The following is a 12,681-nucleotide window of genomic DNA, read 5'->3' on the forward strand; positions in this document are numbered from 1 at the left end:
TTTTGGGATATGGGAGGAAACTGGAGAACCCAGAGATAACCCACGCACACACGGGGAGAACATGCAGAAAGGCTAAAGGATATTCTGTGCTTTGGCTCTGACCTGTAGCAACCGTATATAGCCGAGTCAGCACAACATCACATTCGACACCAGGTCTGACAAACAGCTATAATTTGACGAGTCACCAGCTGCCATGTGGCCATTGTGCTGTCGGGCACCTCTGCTTATGAAGGGATTACACTATCTGTGGTTCATCTGGTCACTGACGTCATGTGGCCACTTCCAAACAAACACCTGAAGCCCCTGTGGACAACATGCGAGTGGATTTGTTACGACACATCAGCTGCACAGCAGTGGTAGCATAAGTGGTTGCTTAAACCATAGAACAGCACTTTCTATATCGAGTTATATAATGTCAACATTATCAAAAAATACAATATCTCCTATTAATCCCCAGTTGTGCAACAGTATGCCCATATTGCCCTTGTTTCTATGGGACACTGTCTCTATAGTATGTGTAATTTATCACCTCATGTGGCTTCATCCGTCATCATGTCAGTGCAACGAGTTTTCCCCACAACAGATTGCCCCCACAGATCATGATTATCACGATGTTATCCTTGTTCGGAACCATGCGGCGTGAATTCTAATGTAGGTGTTTTCATATTACTTCGAGTGAAGTATTCTCGTTGGCTGTTAGGTTTACTTAAACTAATGCTGCTTTTCCACTACCACTGTCCTGAAACCCTGCACTACATGGCCCCAGCATGACTTTACTCGCCTCAGCATGGCATGGCAATTTTGCTTTTCCACTAGCATAGTACCCGGTACTTTCTTAGCACCTGCTCTGGCGAGGGGCTCGAAGTGAGCTGAGCCGATACTATGCATGACGTTGTCAATCTGCCGGGCCACTGATTGGCCAGAGAGTGTCGTCACTGGAAGAGTCATGAGCAAGACATCCGACACAAGACTCATACCGAACTGTAGATCAGTTAAAAAGACAAAAAAAATATCCTAAAAGTGTGTGTTAATCTCCAACATTTAGCAAGGAAATTAAAGTAAAGGAAGTAAAATCTCAATATTTAACAGAGTATTTAGTGACAGCAATGCTGAATGTCAGGAGTCTGTGCTCCAGTCATGTAGGTATTACTGAACAAATCTTTTTTAATTAACTGATTGTAATGATTCAATACACTGAAAACAACTGCTTGACAAGTCACTAATCACTAGTTTGTGTGTTGCGGGCAACACAAAGTCACGGCACTTTCATGCAGCTGTGGTGTGATGCCTCCGCCCACATTGAGGAGGTACTATTGTAAAGGAAAGTCAACCAAACAGTGAAGAGTCCAGTCAAGGCGGTACTATGTAGTGGAAACGCGGCATAAGAGAATGATTGTGTGTCTGGACACACTGCCTAATTTATTCATTTTCACTTGACAAAAAATCACTTAATTATCAATGATGATTGTAACTTCAAAGTAAAAATAAAGCATTTCATATGATATGAGTAGCACATGAAGAAACAGAAACATGAATAATAAAAGTCAGTATTGGTTTTTACTGATCTACATTTTTGCTACTGAATCCTGCCAGACCAAAGACCAAACTTCACAAAATCTTGTAATGCATCATGAATGAGCGTGTGTGTCTCAAGTCAAAGTGAAGTGTTGGATTGGCTGCTATGTTATGGTCACATACTGTCAGGGTTTGGGGGTTTTAAACGCTGCAACATTGCATATCAAGAGGCGTACACACCAGAGCATGCATCTGTGTGTGCGCACGCAGATTTGCGATAGCATGTGAATCGGAGACATGCCCCATGGTTGCAGTAGAGTGTGCATCTCAGGCAATCCATAATAGATGATGAAATTTGGCAAGCCGTCCAGCCTTATGGTCCTTTCCTCCTCCTGCAGCTGCTTGTTTTCCCAGAACTCATCTGTGCTGCTGACCAAGAGCTGTGTGTGTGTATGTATGTGTATCTGAGAGGGAGAGAGAGTGTCCGTATGTCACTGTCTTTGCCCACAAGCACTCCACAAGCATCTTTCCATTCCTCAATATGTCAGACTTGAATATGAAAAACGGGCAACTTTTCCATCACTCAACCACCATGTGCACATATGGCCACAAAGCCGATGGTGAATGTCAAAGTTGAGCGGAAAGGCCAAAGAGCGGTGACAAAGCGGCCGAGCGCTGCAGACTATAAATCCATGTCACACTGTGGTGACAGATGCAGATCACAGGCTAGTTTCATCAGTCCAACGGTAAAATGTCATCATTTAAACAGATGTCGTTTTGACAAAAAATATCCATGAATGTGGCTTTGTCATTATTATAAATAATATAATATAAATATATGTAATATATGTAAATATAATGTAAGGGTCGATAACCAACTGTGTTGATTATTCGTTTTAAGAAACAGGTTGTTGTATTTGTATGGTGCAGGACTATTTTTAACTTTCTGACACTGCAGGAAGTGAATCATCGCTCGCCCACAAAATACTTTGATCCAAGATCCCACATTGAACCACGAGCTAAACAGCTGCTAACAGCAAGAAAATAAGAAAATATATTTAGTGAAATATCAACTTATCTGTTAAATGACTGAGATCCAGGGACATTTTTTACAGGTTTGTATAAAACCTGTTTGATTATCTGACAGCTTCACTGCAGAGATTCAGCCATGTTCCCAATTCTTACTTTCAGAAGTACATTTCTTTTAATAAAACAAAGAAATAATGACCAAAATATTCAAAATGATATCAAACATTGTAATAAAATAGCATTGTTCTGAGTGGTATTGCTGCTCTGGCTCCTCCTGAGTGGGTAACTTAAGTGACTGTGGTTGGTCACTGATGAATTATTGTGAATTATGAGGAATTGTCAGCTGGTACGGTGGCTTCAGGCCTCTAATTTTTTAGCATTGACCCACAAAGTTTCTCTTTTTCTTGCACACTTGCACCCATACAAACAGTGGTGAGCAGTGTGCCATGATTGATGGGATAGGTTGGGCTGGTAAGGTGGGATGCCAGTGCACAGGCTGCACAGCAGCTGTTTTCTCCAAGCTCAAGGAGAGCAGAGAGAGAGTGTGTGTGAAAAACTGAAAGAGATGAAAAGAAAGAGAGGTCGAACAGAATGCAAAGGGAGGGCAGAAAAGAGAGAAAAGAGAAGAAGCACGTCTATCTCCCTCTCGCCCTTCAGGCAGACCAGGTGCCTGTAGCTCCACGCTGAGTCCTACCACAGAACCTGGCACGACTTCTCTCAAACGGGTCCTCCTCATCATTCTCCCCTTCCCTAAGGATGGCTGCAATTAATACACACACAGAGTGCACAGTGTAGAGAAAACACGCTGGAAATGACAACGCCCCAAGCCACAGCACATGGAAAGAGAAGAGAGAGAGAAACAAAAAGAGAGCTGAGAAGCACACCGGAGCGGCTGCATTATAAAGGTGCAGGTGCAGAATTTGAGTGACTGCCAGGTTGCATTCTCCTTTTGCTTCCATATTAACGTTGTCAGCTTTTTACCTCCATTCTCCTCACCTGCGCTGCTCCATCCCTCACTATGTTCTGCTGTTCGCTCATTTTCCCTCACCCACACTCTACAGGAAGGGCAGCGGGGAAAAAAAGTTTGGCAGACGTCGACGACCTTGCAGCATCGCTTATACGATTTCTTGAAATATTATTCCAACAAACTAACAACAAATCAAATCTTTCAAACCACAACAGACATTTCAGCACACCACAGTTTCAGAGGCGCACACGCTGCTTGACAAGATGTCACTCATTTCTGGTGAGTCAGCTGAAGGGGGTGCTGTGACATTGTGAATAATTATAGGCACGTCTCTATGCAAAGTGCACAGACACAGCACAGAGTCATTACTTGTGTCATGTGGACATGAATCAGATGTCACATCTCGTGGAGGTGATGCAACTCGATGGATTCGAGTCAACTCCATCATTTCAGCATCCTGACAAAAAGACATCACGCAGACGTCAGATTAATGAACGCTGCTGATGTACAAGGGAACGTCATACAGTCACCATCGTTGCTGTAGATGGTGTAATTGATATTTGATATTTTTACACTTGTATCAAACTGGGAAACTTGGAATAAACTGCTTTTAAAAGAAGTTAAAGCTTAAAGGTGGGGTGTAAGATCATTTTCTGTTGCATTTTTTACCGTCTTACTTAAAATCCTGATTGCCTCAAAATGAGAATGCAATTTTTTTCTAAATGTATACAGCCTTTGTTGTCGAAAAAGCCCCGGCTGCTGACAAGCATCTGATGATGTCATCAGCTGTTATTCTATAAGACAAAAGCTCCTCGTGAGCCACAGGAGACATTATACAAATATTTCCTCAGCCTGAGCTGAGCAGTGCACTACAGCTGAGTATAGTAAACAGTCCTTTGTGTGTAACTGTGTTAATCCTGCAGCATGGCATTATTTGGAAACAAGTGGTGAACAAAACACTGAAAATTTATTAGGTTTTAAAGGGCTAATTCCCGTTTTTACGGTACTGACACATTATTAGCTATGACTTCACCAAGTGCGCTACTATTTCTGAGAAACAGACAGGTGCTGTGGCCGAAAGAAAACATGACTGCCAGCAGAGACACAATAAACACAGGCTTAATGTCACTTAAATAAAAGCTTACCTTATACGAGTTACACCTGCTTAACCCTTAGTGCTTACGCAGCACAGATCTGTGCCGCAGGTGCACCCTTGGTAAATTGCAGTGTGAATAATATACACCATGCCTTATGGGTTAGGGTTAGGTTATGGACATCCTGGGGGTGTGTGTTTATAGGTCACAGGACTGCTTTTCTTTGATTTTTGTTGATAAAAATGAGCCAAGCGAACTTTGAACTGTGACATATTTCCAAATTAAATTTTGAGTACTTTTTTACTCAGGTGTGTTTATATAGTTGGTGAAAATGACAAAAAACATTCTTATCACCTAGTGATGGAAAAAAGCAGCCTAACTGCTCTGTGTTCTAAAGATAAAGCTTATGTCATCGCAAGAGGAGCCCCCAGATTCTGCAATTTCACCACTAGCTGTCACTAATTTTCACACACTGGACATTTAAGCGACAATAATGACATCCTGCAGAGTTAGCACTGACAGTATCTCACGCATTACAATCACACTTGACCCACAACCCTGGTCAATGCAAGTCCAATATTCAAACTGACTTCCCTCACTGCAGCAGTTCACAACACAACACTGTCAAGAGAGATGAGAGCGAACCACAACGGTAAATTTGTGGGCCGTAAAAACAGCTGACGGATGCCGAAAAGCTTCGTACCAACTGAGGGCAAACTGCAGAAGGTGGAAGATAATTATCTGCAGTTCCATCACAAGTCACATATAAGTCAGCAAGTGAGCTTTACTTGGTAGTAACATGGTAGTAATCACAGACACATTATCTTATATGCTATATTATATTAGGTGTGTGTGTGTGTGTGTGTGTGTGTGTGTGTGTGTGTGTGTGTGTGTGTGTGTGTGTGTGTGTGTGTGTGTGTGTGTGTGTGTGTGTGTGTGTGTGCGTGCGTGCCATCTCCAATCCCCACATCTACACTTCCGCACAAGCTGCTATTAGAACTTCAACACTTTTCTGTGTAATTAAGCTTTCATGTCATCATTTTATCACATTATTTATTTCTGTCCCTACAGATGTTTGGATGTTTGCCTTTCATACCGAGAGCTATTTTTAATCGGTGAGACAGATGTCTCTCATGACAGAGGCATACACGCAGGTTTACAGAAATAGACCCAACATAGTGTACAAATGTTATCAGGCACAAACACTATTTTTTTGTGTGTCTCCCTTTTGACTTGCTAAAATGTGAATTATAAAGTGTGGAAAGATGATAGTGAGCTCTATCAACCCACTGACTAAAGGTATGTACACACACCGCATCGTTACCATTAAATGCCACTAATTCTTACACAGTGGACATTTAACCCTTAGTGCTCACATGCCTGGATCTGTGGTAAATTGCCGTGGGAATAATACACAACATGGACATCCTGGGGGCGTGTGTGTTAGTAGGTCACATATTCAGGCTTTAAAAAAATGCTCTTTTTTTGGCGTCTTCGCTTTCATTGTTGAGTCAAAGTTTTGATTCATTTTATATCACATTTTTAGCATTTTTCCGGTGTGTTTATATAGTTGGTGAATCAGATATGTTGTGCTGAAAAAAGGATATAAGACACATTTTATAGCCTATATATACTGTAAAAAGCAGCTGAAATGCTCCGTGTTCTAAGGGTTAAATCACAAGTAAACAAGTTAAAACTATAATGCTCTTCTTCATTCAGAAGCTGATTATCAAGTTATTTGCCTATCACCTATTGTAGTGTGCATTGCATTTCAGCTTAAAACTATAGTAGAAATAGCTTCTTGTTATTGATAAACAGTAGTATCGCAGTCCTCCATGAGCTATGAGGCTATACTCGACATAAGCTGAGCTTACAGAGGGAAAAAACTTTCACAAATGGCCAAATGTCCCTAATTAGTTTGAACTCTGCATTTTTGATGAAGCCAGTTGGTGTGGTGTAGTGGTGATGTTGGCAGGGGGGCAGCAGGAAGAGGGGGAATTGATGGGCTGTGCCTCAAAATGTAAATTAAACAAAAGGCGGGAGTTCACATGACAGCTTTGGAGGGGCAGGGCTGCAGTCTTCTGAATTTTCTGTGTGAGAAGGAGAACAAGTGACGCACAGTGCACCTAACACTGGCACATGGCAAACAGCTCGGAGGCAGCAGAAGCAAAATAACTTCTGTTCTAGGGAACAACAAAGGAGGAACAAACAGCGTGGCCCACAACTTTTTGGTCCTTATTATTCTGTGATTTCGTAACCAAGAGGATGGGATCTGATCTACAAACCATGGACAGCTGGTTCATTTCCACCGCTGGGCCTTGTGGGAGATGTAGTTTCTTCTCTCAGCGACATATGCAAATCCCAACTGTCCCTCCCCTCTCTCTACATAATTGCCGACTTTTCAGTAACAGAAGGAGGCCCATTTGTGTGTGTATATCTGTGCAAGATGTGTGTCTGTGTGGGCAGCCTATGGTCTCGTCAGGGTCCAGCATTACTTGAAGGGATAAATAAAAGATGTAGAGTTCTTCTAACGAAGCCCGGCAGAAGGTAGACACAGACAGGCGAGGGATTCTTCAGAGAATCTGGGCCGTGCATGGCACTGCATCGATTCTCCATTTGGGTTTCATAAGGTTCAAACACACTGCATTGTGGGCCGCAGATTGTGTTGTCTGGGCCTCCCTCAAGTGACATGTAAAAAGCCGCCCCCCCATCTGCCTGACAGATTTGTGCAGGAAGCGCCTGAAAGCTTTGGGAAGAGAGACAGGTGGGGACGGACATACAGACAGACTGAAGGATGAGTGCCACTCAGCACCCCTCAGCTGTCACCAGAGAAGAGGAAGTGCGGCTAACTTTAGTGGTGACAAGCTGTGGCAGGCGACAAACAAAACTTTGCCAAACTATGCAGCGAGCTGAACCTGCGTTGAGCTTCACAGTCACTGCGGAGTACTACACCTGTCTATAAGCTCCAGGAAGCTCCATAGGGCAGGAAACAGACCTGCTGATGATACAACCTGACAGCCTGCATCAGGGTAAATTATGGTAATGGCATGCAGTCATCTGCTTGGTGCCATTTGACTCGACAAAAACACTTAAACACTCCATCTATTTCTCTAAGTGGGAAGCAGAGAGGCCATCTTGAATGGGTGGGCCTGGTGGGTTCTTTTGACAGGAACAAAGCAGAAGAAACCTAGTGATGCTGCAGTGACATTCCACAGTCTGTTCAACACAGAGGCAGGCGGACATGCCTCCTCCAAACATGCCAGGACTGACGCATGTGCCATATATTTAAAATTACATGAACAGATATTTACTTGGTGCATAACTAAACCTCAAAATGTGGGCTTTTTCAAATACAAGCTGTGCAATTTTTCTCTTTGTGTTAACTGTATTAACAATTACGCTACCGTTTAAAAGTTTGGGATCACATATACAATTTTCACTTTTATTGATCAAAAGAGTTGCAAAATGAATAGAAAATATTGTCAAGACAAGATTAGAATAATGATTTGTATTCAAAATAATAATTTTGCCCTTTCGTCAAAGAACCAGCAAAACTGTTTTCAGCTGTGCTAACAGCATTGCACAATAGCCTTCTAACACAATTAGCAAACACAATGTACCATTAGAACACTGGGCCTCTAGAGAAATGGGCCTCTACACACCTACATATTCCATTAAAAACCAGACGTTTGCAGCTAGAATAGTCGTTTACCATGTTGTTCATTGAAAAAAAAACAGTTTTTCCTTCAAAAATAAGGACAATTCTAAGTGATCCCAAACTTTTGAATGGTAGTGTACTTAAATATATTCTGTAAGTAAGGTGTTCTGGTCTACATATTCTATTTCATATTTGTTGACTCTTAGAATAAAAAAAAAACTTATGATTGGCCAAAGACTAATGAACATGCCAGGAAAAAACTTAGTCATGGGAAAGGTTCTTTTTCAACATGCACACTCAAACAAACCTTCCCTGGATAGATAAGATGAGACATGCTTTCAGTCTGATCACATTATGGTTGTTAAGGTCCACGGTGTAATGACTGTTCAATCAAATCAATGCTCTCATTCAAACCTGGAATCAATAACAGTATGTTGTCATTATGAAATGTATCTTCTTGCACTGCAGAACAGCTGCTCTCCCTCTGGAAGCTTTCTCTTCTCCTCTCTCTCTCCATCTCCGTTTGTCCTTCCATCCCATTCTCTCACTCTCTCTCCTGCGGTAACATTAGACAAGGCTATCTGAATGTCAGACACACAGAATCAATACAAAACATGTCAGCCGCCGATCTCTGATATCCCAGAGTGCTGTCAGATTCGAAAAACGAATGTGATTCAGTGGAACGATGGGCAAATAGATCTCAGTTTCATAAGATATGGTGTTTTAAAATGAACCAGCACATTCATGTTGAAGTTAAATTGATGTAAAATCAAGACTTAACCTAAGTACTTGTCAGCTTTAGGTATTAAAGTTGGTAAATTTGCTGTTATTGTCCTTCAAAAGACACTGCAACATGGACACATTTCACGTCAGAGAGCTCAGTTATTTTTTTTTTTTCTTTCAGCAGGATATCTGGTCGACATTTAGATTCAAATTCAAAGGTGACAAGAGATCTCCGTCGCATCTGTGCTGTGAACTGTGTGCTGTGATATATTTCTTCGAACAGGAGTTGTCTCATTTGGTAGCAGACATTTGTTAGGAACAAATGAGCTGATACCATACATTCATTTTAAAGAAGACAGATGGACAGGGCAAACAGCGCCGAGCCAGCAGAACAACACATCAGAATTACACTATAGAGAAACCACCTTATGCTTCTCCTTCTGCATTATGCTGAATACTGAAAGGAGAAATAGAGCCACTGGGCCTAATTAAAAAACCTTATCTTTCTTATGCAGGGTGACTGATTGAGGTCTAGAAGGAGGTATGTTACCTACTTGCATGCACACGCATGCTGCATGTGTTATTAAAATAATTTAAACTACAAACAATCCTTTTAAAAGTAAAAATTGAGCAAGAAAGAGCAGGAGGCAGGAGAACATCAGGCCACAGAGGGGTCTGAGGCTCAGTGTGGAGATAAATGTTACTTCTAACCCTCCGTTGGCCTCTACAGAACAAATGGAGCAACCACTCTCCTCTTATCATCTGCTGCACAGCCCATACACACTGCTAGCTGCCTCTCGCTCTACAACAATTAGCTTTATGGCGGCTCTAAGCCTGAGAAATGTCGTTCTGCCAGGTAAACTAGCTATTATATCACAAAGGCTGCAGCTGAGTCAATTATACAGCGCAGGGAAGAGAGGTAAAGAGCAGCAGAGCAAGGGAAGGGCCCGAGAACCGGGGCAATGAATTCATGAGTTCATCAAAGGAGCAGGCGGAAGGGTCAGTGCGGAGAGAGGCTGCGAGGAAGCAGAAGAAAGAGGAACAGAGATGAGAAATTCAGACTGGTAGATGATCAATGGTATGCTAATATGGCATTAACATCAGAGGATTGTTTTCTTCATGATTTCTTCTAATGTGATTTATTATTATTTATTGTCCCTGCACTGTAAATTGGCTGGCTATGGCCAATCATTTATTGTCATTCAGCTCTTTGGTTTTTAATTTCACTGGAGCAAAGATCCAGTGACAAAAATGTTTAACAAGTTGGTCGACACCTGTGTTAACATTTTGCAGAATGTCAGAGAAAAACAAGCTAAATTGTCAGGCACTTTCATGTGGAGCGTAAAATTGAGTTTAAATTAAACATGGCTAGTTACATGATTTTCCAGAATAAAAAGTTGACATTTAACAGATTTTGATAGCAATTTGATAAAAACTCTTCTCTAAAAGCAAGTGTGTCAGAGAGGCTGTCCTCTCTGCAGAGTGACCAGATGGAGGTGGGTCCCAGGGGCCTCCCATCCTCACCCCCTTACCCCAACTCATCCCTTAACTGGGGCTATGGTTGCACAGGGGGACCCATTTCTGTTGTGGCATCTCTCCACCAGCACCACCACCTCCTCCTTCCCTCCTGCAGTGGTCAGTGCCCAAATGCCAGCACGTCCCACCTGGGCCTAACCAAGCCTGTCCCTGCTGTCGGGGGGGGGAAGCATGACACGCAGTGCGGAGAGCACTCACCCCTGACGGGAATACAATGGCCCAAGGACTAGATGGCTGACTGAGCTAGGTACAGATAATACTGTTAATCGTGCAGAGTGGCAAACAGCTTCCCGGAACAATGAGAAACCGGCGGAGCGGTGATTGGAAAATATCTCCCACGACTGCCGCCATACACATACCCATGCACACACATTCACTTGCCCAGGTGAGAACAAGAGCACCCCCACATTTAACATAAGAAATGTGTGTGCTCCTAATAGCCTGAGGTGTTCTAGCCTGATCGAGATGAGAAGAAAAAGAGATTACAAACGATTTCCATTCGGACGAGTTTACACCAACATAAATCCTCCATCTTTTCTCTCTCATAAACAAAGTTGTGGAATGATAAATGCACATTGCTGCCGTCTACCTAACGAAATATATGATAAAAATGAAGTTGTTCAAAGGTTTCTCAACCATTAAGAAACATGTCCGCCACCTAATATCCTGCTTCTATATGTTGTAATGTGCAACGAGAGTAAGCAGTGCATCGTTGAGATCCTGTGTGAAGCTGAAAATAAGTTGATTGTGAAGCATCCATACTGTCAGAAAGTCAGGCATAAAGATGCCGATTTAAAGTAAAACCTGTGGCAAACGAGATGTTCTTCTTCCAATAATGTCCAGCAGGTTGTACACCTAGAGCTCAAAGTTCATAATCACAGTTTGGTTCTTAATCAAAGTTCCCCATTGCAGACCAGGAGGACCTTTTCTCATTTATACTTATTGACAATCTATAGTTCAATTCAGATCAAATATATTTGCAGACCTCAAAGCATGGACAAAGTCAATCATGGTACTCCAACTCCAATACAATTCATGCGATGGTCATGGGACTTGCTGTAGATACTAGGAATGAATATTGTGTTTGAATAATTCCGTAATATTAAAGTGGTTTATTCTACCCTGTGTCCATGAAGCCGTTTTGTTTTTTTATATCTTTGACGTCATCGTGATTCATTTTGCCGATGTAACGCATTCAACTGAGGCCAGACTATATTCTGTATCTGTCTATACTTACTTCTGTTATGACAGTACTTGGTATCTTGAATGCCCTTGTGTTTATAAACCCTTCAGTAATCAGCTCAATCTGCCCAGATTTCTACCAGGGCTTAAAGAAATAATGACATCTAAAGAATTTGCCACTTCCAAGGTCCAAAAAGATCAGTACGAACTGGAGTTGCACTTATTTCCAACAACTCCTAAAGAGAGTTGAATACACCGTCTATTCAGGTAAACAACATTTGCATGGCACTTATAGAAATATGCAGTAAGTGTTTGTCTTCCGGACTAACTTAAGTTGAGACTTGAGACTTGTGCTGGTCCACAGCTATAGCTGTTGTAGCCAATACTGCTGCTAACTGCTCAGATGTCGTCAAATTGAGTGGCAGCCTCCCTAGCTCGCCTACATCTGGGGTGTGAGGGGCATGTGTCGCAAACAGTCACACGTCCCAGAAATCCACTCTGTTTATCACCTGCTGACATTCATATTCATGTCACTATGGCTCTCTGGCCTGAGACAGGATTTCGGCGAGTTCCACTGACCACTGAGGCTTTATTTTGGCTACAAGCTGCTAAAAAGCATGTGACAACTTCTGCCAGAGCGGTTTCTTAAAGTGATCTTCATCTTCTGAGCTGTACAAAGTCAAAAATTGCTTTCGAGGGACTTGGTATCTGAAGCCACCCTGGAGGTGCATCAGAGAAGACGTTTTTTCTTTTTCATGAATATAAAAACAAATCGGAATTTTTCATTAAACAAGAACAAAATGTTCTTATGAATATGAAAAGTCAGCCATGTAATCCTCAATGTGTGATCACAGGCTGGAAAAGGGCAGTGGGGGAAAGTCTCAAATCACCACCAAGCATTGTAGCGCACAGATAAGTATTTATAATTATCGACAAATACACAATTTATTACATTTATATGAATGATAACCTTTGTG

This window comes from Microchirus variegatus, assembly GCF_963457635.1.
Source record: "Microchirus variegatus genome assembly, chromosome: 2".
Taxonomy (NCBI): Eukaryota; Metazoa; Chordata; class Actinopteri; order Pleuronectiformes; family Soleidae; genus Microchirus; species Microchirus variegatus.